Source organism: Pistacia vera, unplaced genomic scaffold (genome assembly GCF_008641045.1).
Source record: "Pistacia vera cultivar Batoury unplaced genomic scaffold, PisVer_v2 Contig34, whole genome shotgun sequence".
Classification (NCBI taxonomy): domain Eukaryota; kingdom Viridiplantae; phylum Streptophyta; class Magnoliopsida; order Sapindales; family Anacardiaceae; genus Pistacia; species Pistacia vera.
This window is the reverse complement of record NW_022196157.1, coordinates 227,146-241,460: the sequence shown is the minus strand read 5'-3', so window position 1 is coordinate 241,460 and position 14,315 is coordinate 227,146.

The following is a 14,315-nucleotide window of genomic DNA, read 5'->3' as shown; positions in this document are numbered from 1 at the left end:
GGAAGAATAGAAGCTGTTAGACAACTTGTGAGGACAAGATGTTTGAACGCCAAGCTGAATAAGGAAGCTAAGAGGCTTGAGTTCAACGAATCTTGTTGTCAAAACTTTGATGGAGTGCCAGGGCAATATGGTTGTGAGTTGAGGAGTTCGACTAAACATTAAGGTTGGAAAAACCATATGAAACGAAAAGGATCACTCGGTAAAAGGCACTTTAAGCCAAAACGTTTTCGTAATATGGTAAAACGACCTGTTACTAATAAACAGAATCTTCCAGATCACGAAAGGTTTATTAGGCGCACAGGGAAAGGTAGACTTAACGCTAAGGAACACGGAGTGCGTAAGTTTTGTGCTATCTGCCCATCTGGCAAGAACGCAAAAGATTGTAATTGTTGCTGGATTTGTGGTGACAAAAATCATTTTGCAGACAAATGCCCTCATAAGGGTAAGAAAAAAGCAGCGTTAAGATTTTTGAAAATCAATGCGGATAGCCAAACTTCTGAATTTGAGCCAGTTTGGGGATACGAAATTAATTCAGATGATGAAGTTTATGAATTAGTTTCGGATTACTCTGACGATTTGGATGATTCTTCAGAGGATGACTCAACGGATATTTCTTTTGAGGAACAATCTTCAAATCTTCAACGCATAGGTATATTCATGCAAAAGTCTAGAAGTCTTAATGAATATCATAGGAACAGCGGAATTGGTAATGAGGATGATCTCATTCTAATTAGAAATGAAGATGCAAACCCTAACTCGGTAATTAGTTCATCATCTAATTACGAGGATCACTCGGGTAGCCCAGAGACGTAGGTAATTCCGCGGTTAACACCTAGAGAAGTTTTTGAAAAACGCTCTAAGTGGTTCTTCAAAACTGAAGGCTTGGAAGATGTTCACGAAAAGCCTGTTCGTGTAGCATTATCTCAGTCTCGAGAGGGTGAATTAATACTCTCAGATGATGAGTGGCTACAGAAGGTTAGAAACCTTGCCAAATGGGCAAATAGCAAGTATAACTATGTACAACTTGGTGCTGTACAAATTCATGTGCAGGGACTATTCCGTGGAGGACTGAATGTACCTGTTCAGGTTGCTTTATTGGACAGACGATAGCTTACATTTAGCAAAGCTTTAGTTGGCGGTTTTCACGCTAATTTAGCTTTAGGAGATGCCTATGGGACTGTTAAACCAGGATATATGGTTAGTCTTACGGATCCAAATCTTAAATGGATTATGGTTCTTCGAATTCATACTTCGGGATTAGAAGACTTGATGGCTTCTAGTGACAGAATAGCTATTCAGTATAGGTTGATTTATCGTTTGATAAATTCTGTTAATCCTATATGAATGAACTCTGGTGCAGATATAGAGGTTCATGGCCCGGGACAGGATTCTGTAATTCCAATTCGCCCTACGGTTGTCAACGCGAAGGCTCTTATGTGGCCGAAACGATGGGTTTTAGACTATTCACTGCAGCCCAGCATGGTGGAATTAAACCCAAATCGGGGAATTCAAATCCAAGAACTTGATAATGAGGTTGAGGTTACTCTCCCTGCGGCTAGAAACTCAGAGTCTCTAGAGCAGAATAAAGAGGTTCAACCCATTATATCAAGGAAAAATATACTGGAAACATATGATACTGCTAGTGATGCCGGAAGTAGCGGTAGCAGGAAAATAGTTGGGTATAAATCTGTGCAAATTCCCGTATATGAAGACGAAACTCCAAGCACAAAAATGATGATGAGTCATGAAATGCATTGTCATGCGATAGTTCAGGGAACTATTGATACATACATACGTGCAAAACTATGTTTTCTAGAATATGAAGAATATACTCTGGATGTTCTTGTAGACACAAGAGCAACCAAATGTATTGCAAGGAAGTAGTGCTTTCCACAGGAGCTTTGGAAATCATTGGAGAAACCAATCCTAAATACGGTTGCGGATGAAGGCCAAAGTATGATCACGGATGTGGTAAAGAACGTGGTTGTACTGTTAAACGAGAAAGAATTCGCTCTAAGGGAAGTTTTAATAGTGGATTACTTAGAGGTAGATTTTATTCTCGGAAATAGCTTTCTGCGAGGACAAGCAGAAGTTAGACCTTTTACTCAGGATAACGACCACATTATCCTCGGAGGACATAAAATCCTTATTCTTGTTAAGCCTGAAGTTTCAAAAATCAGAAACGGTTTTAGACCGGTGAGACTGAGGCAAGAAGTAGATCACATTGTTTTCCAGATTTTGGAAAAGGAAAGATGGTGGTTGAAAACTTCTAATGCAGAAAAAGTGGATGAGGCTTGTAATGTTTTCTTTCAAAGACTGTATCCTAGTCATCATATAAACCGGATCGCATGGGATATATCGCAGGAGGTTGACCCCTCTGGTGCATGTCCTGAGAGCATGGATAAATTCAAACATAAGGAGAACATCTTGAAAATTGAAAACAAGAGCCAAGAAAACTCTTTAAGGATTGAAGAACTTGTCAACTCTTTTAAAGAGGAACTTTTTCCATGCTTTGATGATCAACCATTAAATTTATGGGAAAGGAACGGTGTTTATGCTTCACTTGAATTAAAAAGGAAAGATGATAAGATTGTGACCAAACCTTTTCCTTATACTCCCGATACAGAGGAGGAATTCAGTAAGCAAATACTGGAATTGCTGGAAAAGCAATTGATACGCGCCAGTAAAAGTCCACACTCTTCGCCAGCATTCATGGTCATGAATAGAGCTGAGCAATTAAGAGGAAAAGCGCGGATGGTTATCAACTATAGGCAATTGAATGAGAAAACCATTGACGATGCCTATAAGATACCAAACAAATCGGCTTGTTTGAATAAAGCTAGATTTGGAAAAATCTTCTCCAAATTTGATCTAAAGTCAGGATTTCGGTAGATCAAGATGGCGAAGTCAAGTATTCATTTGACGACTTTCACCTGTTCGAAAGGATTGTTTGAATGGATGGTTTTACCTTTTGGACTTAAGCAAGCACCATCAATATTCTAGAGGAAAATGGATCAAGTTTTTGGAGACTTATCCAACTTTTGTATAGTCTATGTTGATGATGTTCTGGTTTTTAGTAAAACCAAGGAAGAACATGTAAATCATCTTAGACTGGTAAGCAAAAGGTTCCTTGATAATGGAATGATTCGATCTGAAAGAAAGATAGAATGGTTTAAGAACAAGGTGAAATTCTTAGGCGTAGAGATAGGTTAAGGAGGTATTCAACTCTAAAAACATATCTCAAAGAAGTTGCTGGATTTTCCAGACATGATGGAAGATAAGCATATGTTACAGCAATTTCTTGGATTACCCAATTACATGCGTGAGTATGTGCCCAATCTCGTTAATGTAATTAATGGCTTAACGCTTAAAGTTAGTGACAAAGTGCCTTGGATTTGGACACTTGAAGACACTAATTGTATTAAGCGGACAAAAGTCTTGACAAAGCAGTTAAAACCATTAAAACTCCCAGATGATGAGGATAAGCTTATTATTGAAAGTGATGCATCTCACTTGTATTGGGGAGGAGTGCTTAAGGCTAAAGGGACTGATAATATTGAACGGATTATTCGATATGCGTCAGGAAAATTCTCTCCTGCTGAAATAAACTATCCAGTTCATGAAAAGGAAGTTTTAGCAGCGATAGAATGTATGGACCGATTTCGATTATTTGTAATCAGTCAGGAATTTACTTTAAGGACAAATTCTAAATATTTAAAAACTTTTATAAAATTGTCTTTAAAGGATGACAAATCTAGATTAACCAGATGGCAAATTTGGTTTGCAGATTATAAAATCAAGTTTGAATATATTTCTGGTAAATCTAACTTTGTTGCGGACTTTTTGTCTAGACATTTCTTTGAAGATTTGCAGGAAAATGACAGACAAGAAGGAAACTGGAAGTCACTTCTCATGCTCCAAGTGTAAACAACGAGGACACTTGAGAAGGAATTGTCCTTTGAAGATCACTTCGACTTCGAAGGTTACTGTAAAAAGGAGAAAACTGCGGATAAGCAAGCGGCTTCTTCTTCTAAGCAGGTTACTGCGGTACAACAGGTTAAAGAAGGAAAGAGTCGAGATTATGACTCTGATACTTTAGAAAGAAGGAATCCACAATTTCAACGATTGAAGGTTGAAACTTCTACGAAGGAAAATACTTATGAAAAGGAAATTATTCCTAAGAAGGAAAAAACTCAGAAGAAAGCAATAGTTTGCTGGTCTTGTAAACAGGAAGGACATGAACGGGCTAATTGTCCACTGTCAAAGACAAAACATTCTGAGGCATCATCGTCAGGTGCTGTAAGTGTGGTGACTCCACACACTCCACAAAAAAAGTGGTTAATTGATGCAGATATTTGTGAGAGGTTTAGTTTTCCAGAAGGCTTAAGACTAACTTCAGCTAGTCAAACACTCTGGGAGAATCTAGAAACCCAAATTAGGATCGCAATGGCGATAGGACAAGGGGAAGTATAGCTGCAGAGGTGTTTAGAGAAGCTAGCAAGAAGGTTAGCATGGCTAGAAACTGATAAACTGTTCTATGAGGATGAAGAGTTCAAAGGAACTGACATACTCTATGCAGTAGGAATTCAAAAGCTTGAGGTAATGAGAAAATGTCATTTGTTTGACATGTTAAAGCTCAAACTCGAGAATTTGAATGATTTAGTAGTGAAATTGGGAAAAACCGACTTGACTAATTTAGTTCAAGGATTATCAGTTTATCCTAATGGCGCTATGGAATTGTTCGTTCCATGGAAAATCTTTAGAAAAGGTTTCTGTAGAGATCTTTTAACTAAAGGATGGATCGATACAATACAAATTGACGTACAGGAAGCAATGGTGGACCCGAATATGCCAGACGTGGTCAAGCAAACGCTCTGTGTATTAAATCGGAAGGTGGACACATTCACTTGCATGATTACTTCCTCATTGCAAGAGAACTATGATGTTCAGCCTGTACAGATATGAGAATTTCTTGTAGGAGAACCATGGTACCGAATTATGTTAAATAGTGAGGTAAAAATGGGTTCTTATACACTAGAAGAAATTCAGAAAAAAGAAGAGGAAGATTGGATCAGATAACACATTGCCAAAATGTTACTGGTGAAATCAAAACTGGAAGAACTCGTGAGAGTAAATGCTACTGTCCATATTCAGAATGGGATCATGGTGGTTATACCAGACAAGTATGTATTAATCCAGGACACTCTGTTTCAACACAATCAGACCCAGTTGAAAACATTATTAGAAGGGTTCGAATTAGCCCATCTACCAAATCAGGCCTTAATGGAAGGTACAATTGATCTTCTAAGGTTGGTCTTAGCCCATGACCAGGAAGCCCAAGAGGATGAATCTCTGAAAGAATTTCTTGATCTGATTGAAACAGATAATTTCAAAGATCAATAAATTCTAGGAGGATGGAAATTTGGACAACCGTAAACGTCCAACACGTATACGCATCGTGTATCAAATAGTGGAACAATACGTGGACATCCAGGATGTTGCTAGCCGAATTCAACGATCCATATTTAAAGAGGCATTAGATGTTGACTTTATAATAAATGTAAAATTTTAGTCGACTGTAATAAAATGTTTGTAAGGCACATGGGAGACATGTGCACCCCAGTGTCATTTTTATTAAAGTTTTATTAAGATTTTAGCTAAAGGTTGTATTTATTTTCTTTTACTTCTTCTTTTGCTAAGTCAAAGTCTTATTTAAGACTTGTTGTACAATTGTTTAAAGCTTTGTACGTTAGCTTAGACTTTTGTAACTTTTGTTTTGTTTCTTTTTTCCGGATTCAATTCTAATTGAAGTCCGGAGCTTCTCTATAAGAAGGAAGCATGTGTATATTTCGAAAAGAGGGAAAATTAATAATATTTTTAGTTTGTGAAAAATTCTCTCAATCTCTTGTCTACTTTTAATTTGTACACTCGAGACAAAGAAAAAGGTTTATTCAAGACGATTAATATCCAGGTATGAATTATTCTGTTAACTGAATTTATGTAATTTTCCTTCCAATTAAATAACTAGGTTGTTTAGTTATTAATTGTAATAATATTTGTTCGACTGGATTCTGGATATAACAAATATTATGTGTTGGGTGTAAATGGTATAATCTTTTAAAAATTATAATTTGTTCCTAAAGAGTCGAAATTCTTGCAAATAAACCCAAACACCTTCTTCTTCTTCCTCCTGCCACGTTAACGCATTCCTCCGCCATTAACATCTTCTCCAACACAGATCTTTCTCCTCCTCATCCTCCCGACATTTCGTCCAGGTATGTGTATCTCCCTTTCGATTTCATATTTCAATTTACAAAGATCTGGGTTATGATTTTGATTTAGCATGGATTGGGTTTGGGTTATGATTTTGATTTAGTTGTTTAGGTTGTTGGGCTATGTTTGATGTAATAGAAGTTGAAAGAAGTGAAATATGTTGAAAATTTGTTTTGGGTATGTGTTCTGGGTATGATGGATCGATTGTAGGTGGAGATGATTGAAAATGTGTTCTAGGTATGATGGATCACTTAAGTGATCTGGTGTATCGCTTAAGCGATCTGGTACGTCTGGTAATGCAGCAGATAATCGCTTAAGCTATCAGGTATGTGGCATAAGATCGCTTAAGCGATCTGCTAATTTGGTGCAGATCGCTGAAGCGATCAGTAAATGACATAAGATCGCTTAAGCAATACACCAGACCATATAAGCGACTATGCAGATTCTTTTTAAAATATTTGAACCCTTAGTACAACATTTAAGAATTTTTTTTTTCTTGCATTACAGGTAGTTGGCTATTATTACACATGGGACAAGTTGTTTGGGTGTTGAATATTTTGGTGAGTGGGTGGAGGAAGAAAGTAGTTGGAAGTGGATTGGGAAGAGCAAAGAAGTTATACCAATTGCTGTGAGCACAGAGGTTAGTTTTGATGAGTTGATTGATGAAATAATTAGAAGAGGTAATTTGAGTTGCTCGCGTAGTGATATAGTTGTGAAGTATGTTTTAAGCAGAGTTCCTGAACATTATAAGGTACCTCCTGCTATATTAAAGTCGGATGAAAGTGTGAAGTTATATATGATTGATGTGGCCGATAATGGTTCGAGGACGATTTTAAGGGTTTCTTTTGTAGAAAAACCGTTGGAAGTTGGTTCAAAGAGGAAGTAGGCGGAGATTTACTTGGTTTTAATTTGAACTACGAGGCCATTGATTTGTTAGTTGAAAAATCAAGAGTAGACGGTGAATTGGGTGGTGAGGAGGACACTGTGGAAGAGGTTGGTGATGGGGGGCAGAATGCAAATGTTGAGGAGGAGGACCTTGTAGATGTTCCCACAGATGTAGAGATTCCTTTAAATACAGATTATGCAGAAAGCGTAGATTGTGAGGAAGAGAACACTATGGTTGTTTATGCAAGTTTAGAGAGGGCAATTGGATGTAGTAGTGAATCAGCTCATGTTTTTATGGATGGATCAGAGTTGCACATAGGGTATTTATTTGACAACAAAAAGGAAGTGGTAAGGAAGCTAAAACTTGTTGCTGTGAGAGGTAATTTTGAGTTCATCACCAAAAAGTCAAATTCATTGGCTGTGACGGTTGCATGTCGTGACCGAAAGTGCAAGTGGCAGGTTTATTGTAGAAGGTTGGCAGAGTCGGAAAAATTTATTCTTAGCACATATACCGTGAGCACACATGTGATTTGGGACATATTTCAGGTGAGCATTGACAAACGTCCGCTGATGTTATTGGACAATTTGTCAAAAGTCGGTTCATTGAAGGGAAATGTCCATCTCCTAAAGACATTTAAAGACTTGTGCGCACAGAGTTGGGATGTGCTGTTAGTTACTGGAAATGCTGGAAAGGGAGACAACATGTACAAGATTTTGTGAGGGGCACGCCGAAGCACGAGTACGCAGTATTAGAAGCGTACCGTTATATGCTTGAGTTGACAAACCAAGGTAGCAAGAAAAATTTGAAGTGGGACAGGAATATGATGTTTAAATATTTTTTTGTTGCTTACGGTTCTGCTATAAGGGGTTTTGTAAACATGAGAAAGGTGTTGGCTGTTGATGGTTGCTTTCTGACGGGAAAGTATGGAGGTACATTGTTGGTGGCCACTGCACAGGACAACGAGAATCTCACATATTCTATTGCATGGTGTGTGGTTGACTCTGAGAATGACAAGTCGTAGACTTAGTTTTTCAGCAATTATGTATGATAATGCCTGACAGTGACGAGTTGTGCATAATATCCAATAAGCACAACTCTATAAAGAAAGGGATTGCCACTATTTACCGTCAAGCACATCACGGATTCTGTATGAGGCACCTTGGTAAGAATATAAAACAAAAGTTTAAGTGTGCTGGCCTCCTTCAGACATACTATATGGCAGCAAAAGCTTATCGGGTTGATGAGTTCGAGGAGCACTTGCAGCAAATCCGAATCAAGGATGATAGAGTTGCTAAGTATCTTGAGCATGATATTGGTTTCAAGCGATAAAGTAGAGCTTACTTTCCTGGAAGAAGGTTTGATGTCATGACCACGAATATAGCGGAGTCTATAAATTCGAAGTTGTTAATAGAAAGAGAGTTTCCAATAGTTGCACTTTTTGATGCAATCCAGAGGACATTGTCACGGTGGTTCCATGAGCGTCGTACGGAGTCAGATAATTTTACTACAACCCTTGTTCCTTCAGCTGAAAAATTATTGCAAGAACATATGGAACTGTCAAATGCACTATTTGCCTATCCTTTTAATGCTCAAGAGTTCACTGTGCACGGCTATGGTCTGGATGCCCTAGTTAACCTTGTTAGTAAAACTTGCAGCTGTAAAGTGCTTGACATTCAACGTTTACCTTGTCCTCATGCACTAGCAACACTGAAACACCAACAGAAGCTGGATTTTGGGTCAAGAATTTACATAAAACTTTGCTCCCCTCTCTATATGGCAGATCACTACATGTTAGCTTATTCAGAAACAATATATCCAGTGCCTTCAGAAGAGCAGTGGGTAGTGCCGCCAGAGTTGGCTGACATTATCATCCATCCGCCATTCAAGAAGACAGTAAAGGGGAGAAAAAGAGTTAAGCGTATTCTATCAGCCTTTGAGGTTCTCCGGAAGATGAATAAGTGCTCAATTTGCAAGCAACCTGGCCACAAGAAAAACAGTTGCCAGAAGTAATCACATGCAGATCCAGAAAATTAGGTTCGAAGAAGGATGAAATTTAGGGAGTTGCGAAGGCCAGGCATTGATGAGTTATTGTTTTCAATTATTGATGTTTTAAATTTTATTGTTACCTTTAATAAATCATTCTTTATATTTCTTGTTACAAGGCCTAAATATTTGTTGGTGATTTTAGTTTTATAATTAAGGTTGTCAAATGAGAAGAAAGTATGGAATAATATGTGTTGGTAATTTTAGTTTGCAAATTCAGGAGAAAAGCTGGAAAAGTTATACTGCCCATGATCGTCTAAGCGACTAAGTATATCGCTTAAGCGACAAAGGGTTTTTCAAACAGGATCGCTTAAACGATATCACGGATCGCTTAAGTGATCATGCACCTGGCAAATATTGATTCTGCCAATCACATGATCGTTAACGATCCACGATCGCTTAATCGACCAAGACAAAAAGACAAGAATCGCTTAAGCGATATCACGGATCGCTTAAGCGATTATGCACCTGGGCAGATTTGATTCTGCCAATCACATGATCGCTTAACGATCCACGATCGCTTAATCACCAAGTGAAAAAGAAAAGAATCGCTTAAGCGATATCTACGATCGTTTAAGCGACCCTGTTTAAACGAAGTCTTTTAGTACGATCGTTAATCGACCAACGAAAAATTTTAAATTTAACAAATACACCCCCACCTACCCACGGTCCAGACTTCGGCCACCACCACCAAATCCTACCGAGAAAGGGCGTTATGATGCACCGCGTCAATCAGGTGGTAGGGCGTCGATATGGCCTTTTTCGACCGGATCACGGCTAGATCTGGCCGTCCACAGACAGAAAAGTCCACATCTGCAAACGGCCAAATATATGGCCATCATTTTCGGTCAACGATGCCCAAGATTTGGCCGTCGTTGACCGTTAATGTCGGCCATTTCTTTGAAAGTCAATGACGACTAGATGTGCCTTTCTGGCCGATCCACAGTGGATCTGGTCGAAAATGTCACATCGATTACCGCATTTCTAGTCTTTATAGCCGTTAGTGGTAGCCGGAATCTAGGAAGTTGGGTGGGTGGGGATGTTTTTGTTAATTTTTAAACTTTTTTAGGTGGTATTAAATAATTAATTCACTTAATGGTCTAAATTAATTAAAAAAATACTAATATTCATAAATAATTAACAAAGAAATATTTTGGGAATAGGATTTGTAATATTTATAGATTCACCAAACGCACCATTTATGTTTTGAACAAAGAAGAACACATTTCTAAGATTCCATGGTTACCTTTGAAATATATAAGACTCATGGTCCACTGAACGAATCGTAAACCTCATATTTTAGCATGACGTAAACATTCTACACCTTATATGTTTCATACTGACATAAAAGACATATTTTAATATAAATAAATACGGTCATAGTCCACTGAACGAATCGTAAACCTTATATGTTTAGTATAGACATAAACATTTTACATCTTATATGTTTCATACTGACATAAAAAACTATATGTTTATATAAATAATAACGGCATAGTCCACTGAACGAATCGTAAACCCCATATGTTTAGCATAGACGTAAACATTCTATACCTTATATGTTTCATACTAACGTAAAAAATTATAGTTTAATATAATATAATACGGTCGTAGTCCACTGAACGAATCGTAAACCCTATATGTTTACATAGACGTAAACATTCTACCCTTATATATTTCATATTGACGTAAAAGAACTATATGTTTAATATAATATAATAACGGTCATAGTCTACTGAACGAATCGTAAACCCTATATGTTTAGCATAGCGTTAATCGCTTAATCGATGCTCTGAAATACAATAAATAATATCTAAATACATAGGATCACTTAAGCGATCTTCTGTTTACGCAGTCGGTTAAGAGATCTGTCTGTACGCTTAAGCGATTCTTTGCTTTTACTCTGGTCGATTATGTCCTCTGTATCGCTTAACGATTCTTTCCTTTACCCTGGTCGCTTAAGCGATCGGTAATCTCTTAAGCAATCTAGTCTGCGACAGATGCCCAGATCGAAAATCACTTAAGCATCCATTTGTATCGCTTAAGCGATTTTCGTAAAAGACTCTTGATCGCTTACGATTTGATCGCTTAAGTGATCTTGGCCAAGGCAGAATGAATTCTGCCCAAATCTATGATCGCTTAAGCGATTTTTGTAAAAGACTTTTGGTCGCTTAAGAGATCTTGTCCGAGGCACATGAATATCTGCCCAGATCTATGATCGCTTAAGCGATTCTTCCAAAAGAGTCTTTGTCGCTTAGCGATTCTTCCAAAAGAGTCTTTGTCGCTTAAGCGATTTGGGATCACTTAAGCGATATTTTCCGGGGCAGAATAACATTTGCCCAGATGGGTATCGCTTGCGATCTTATGTATCGCTTAAGTGATGCTTCGTAATAGACTCTTGGTCACTTAAGCGATTTGAGATCGCTTAAGTGATCATATCTAGAAAAGTCTGGGTCGTTTAAGAGATATATGTGATCAGTCAATCGTAATTGTTTGGTACCATGACATTCTTTAGTTAATTAATTTCAAATGACTGTGATTGGGAAACATTTGTACATCACTCTTTCCCTCCCAAATCCGAAAAGAATTTGTATTGCAAAATTAAGTAATTTATATCAATCTAATCTCACAAATCAAATATAAGAGACTCAATGTAACCTGTTTATCGAAACACAAAATAAAAAATGGCATGGGATGCGGCAAATATCGAAATATTTGGACAAGCTAACCTAGCCCCAACTGTGGTGAATCAATATCACACCAGTACATCACACATTGTGTATACACAAATGAAACAAAACGCTAAAAAACCTTATACCACTGGGTGAACAAATGATCACACCATACATATTAATTCAAACTACTAATGAGATATCTTATATGGACAAAAAACAACATCTCCTAAATGTCAGATCCAATTCTTTACAATGATTCTGCAGGCACAAGGCTTTTGGCTGCCGCAAGAAGAGTCACAACACAACGATCTGGACTTGAGAATTTCCTATACACTGCCTTTAATTTACTTTTTGATGCCAAAGAGTTTAATGTCACTAACACCTTTGCACAATCCCTTTATTGCAGATGCCTCCTCCTGCCAACCAGCCTTTGAGAAGTTTTCGAATTCTGTTTGCTAGCAACCTGTCTGAGATCATTGTTTGGTACCATGCTTTCCCAGCAGCCTTTATTGCAGATGCTTCATCTTGCCAACCAACCTTTGAGAAGTTTCCTCTCATTGTTTGCCAGGAACCTGCAACATTATCCGGCACACACCTGCAAACACGTCAAATTTTGTAAAAAAAAAAAAAAAAAAACACGTAAAAAAGTTACTGAGTGGGTAGGTGAGAAGTTCACTTAGTCCGTCTCTTTCGGTAAAGCTCCATATAAGTATGACACCTGCAGCATCAGCACCATAACCCAAGTATCAACATCAACATCGCATAAACTACAAAATTCAAAGTCCAACTTTCATACCTTTTGATTAGGTTCTGCTCACTCAAAATAGATCCATCTGCCCATGGAAGCAGTCGACAGCCCAGCCTTCCCGACAGTCTCTCATTGTTTCGTCATTCAAGCCGTCTATCGGCGTATTGGTCATGTCAAACTCAATAAATTTCAGGGCATATGCCCCACATTCAGCACTACAATAGGAAGAAGACATTAACATTAGAATAAACTTATAGAACAATTGTATTATGTAAGTTAGTTTTATACAAAATTTACCTTAACTCATTTATTGGGCCGATTGAGCGCTTAATTGGCCACTTTTCGGTTAGTACTTGATCACCCAAGCGCCCAAACATCCCGTTGTCACACAATAGCCGCGGGAACAACCTGGACAATGGCTCCAACTCGACCTCCAACTGCTTGTCTCAACAAATAGTTGGGTTGCAGTCAAAGATCTTCAATAACCCCTCCTCTAGATGCGCAACGACAGCTATCCAGTACATTAGTTTGACGAGGATGATGCAGTACACTCTTTTAACAAAGGCCCAACCGTGGCCATATTTGGGCCGATCTCCCTGTATATATTGCATAATCCTGTCATCAAAATGAAAATCATTAGGGATACAGTCCAACTGTTGTGGGGCCAATCTTTTTTGCTTCGGTCCTTTTGCTGCACCACTAGCAACGACATTTTTAATTAAAGTGCGATATACCAAAACAAGCATTTGGCCAAACGTCACATTGGTGATGGCACAGTCGGGATACAATGGATCACCATCAGTAGTCTGTTGTAGCCTCATCAGTGCCAATATCTCATCGATGTGCTGCATCAAATAAAAACAACAAGATAAGTATGGAAAACATAGGCAAAAATAAGGAAAATTAAGCGAAAATAACTCACCGAGTCCTCAAGCCACGTGCCCATCATCAACAACTTCTCAAACTATTTTCGGGGATAATCCCCTGTCTTATACTTTATATGGACATTACTTCCTGATCCATTGTAATAGGCATAGAAGAGTTTTTTCTTTTCCTCTATTGGCCTATACAAATTGACATTTGAGTCCATTTTCGCTTGCCCACTTCCTCCCCCTTCCTCCATTTTTACATCCTCGCTTCCTTCGCCTCCCACCTTGCCCTCCTCCATTATCACTGACCCACTTCCTCCACCAACCTCCTCAACCTCTTCCATTTCTGGTTCTTCCTCCATTTGTTTCTTAATTTTCTTCTTCTTTATCTGTGTCACTACCATGTAAGGCGATTTCACAAACTTGCTCTTTCGGCTCTCTCTTTTCAACCCAGTTTGCACTTCAACCGCCTTTAATTCTCCACCAACTTCCTCCTCCATTGTACCAATTTCCTCCTCCACTGTACCAACTTTCTCTGCTAGCTTATCCACGTTCTCCTCCACCCTTTTCATGCGCTCTTCCATCTTGTCAAACTTGTCATAAATGGCTGTTGTAAAACTCTCAAACATGCCGTTTATGAGGTCAACCACCTCATTCTCCCGACGTCGATGTCTTGACAAAGCGGTACTTGTTGTACCGGTTTGCTAAGGCATACGAACCTCTTCCTTCCTCTTCTCCTCTTCATCCTCGGGCCTCCCACCGATTGGAGCTTCATCATCCTCGGCATCAACCATGTTGTCAAGCAGTGGCCTGCAACTGCT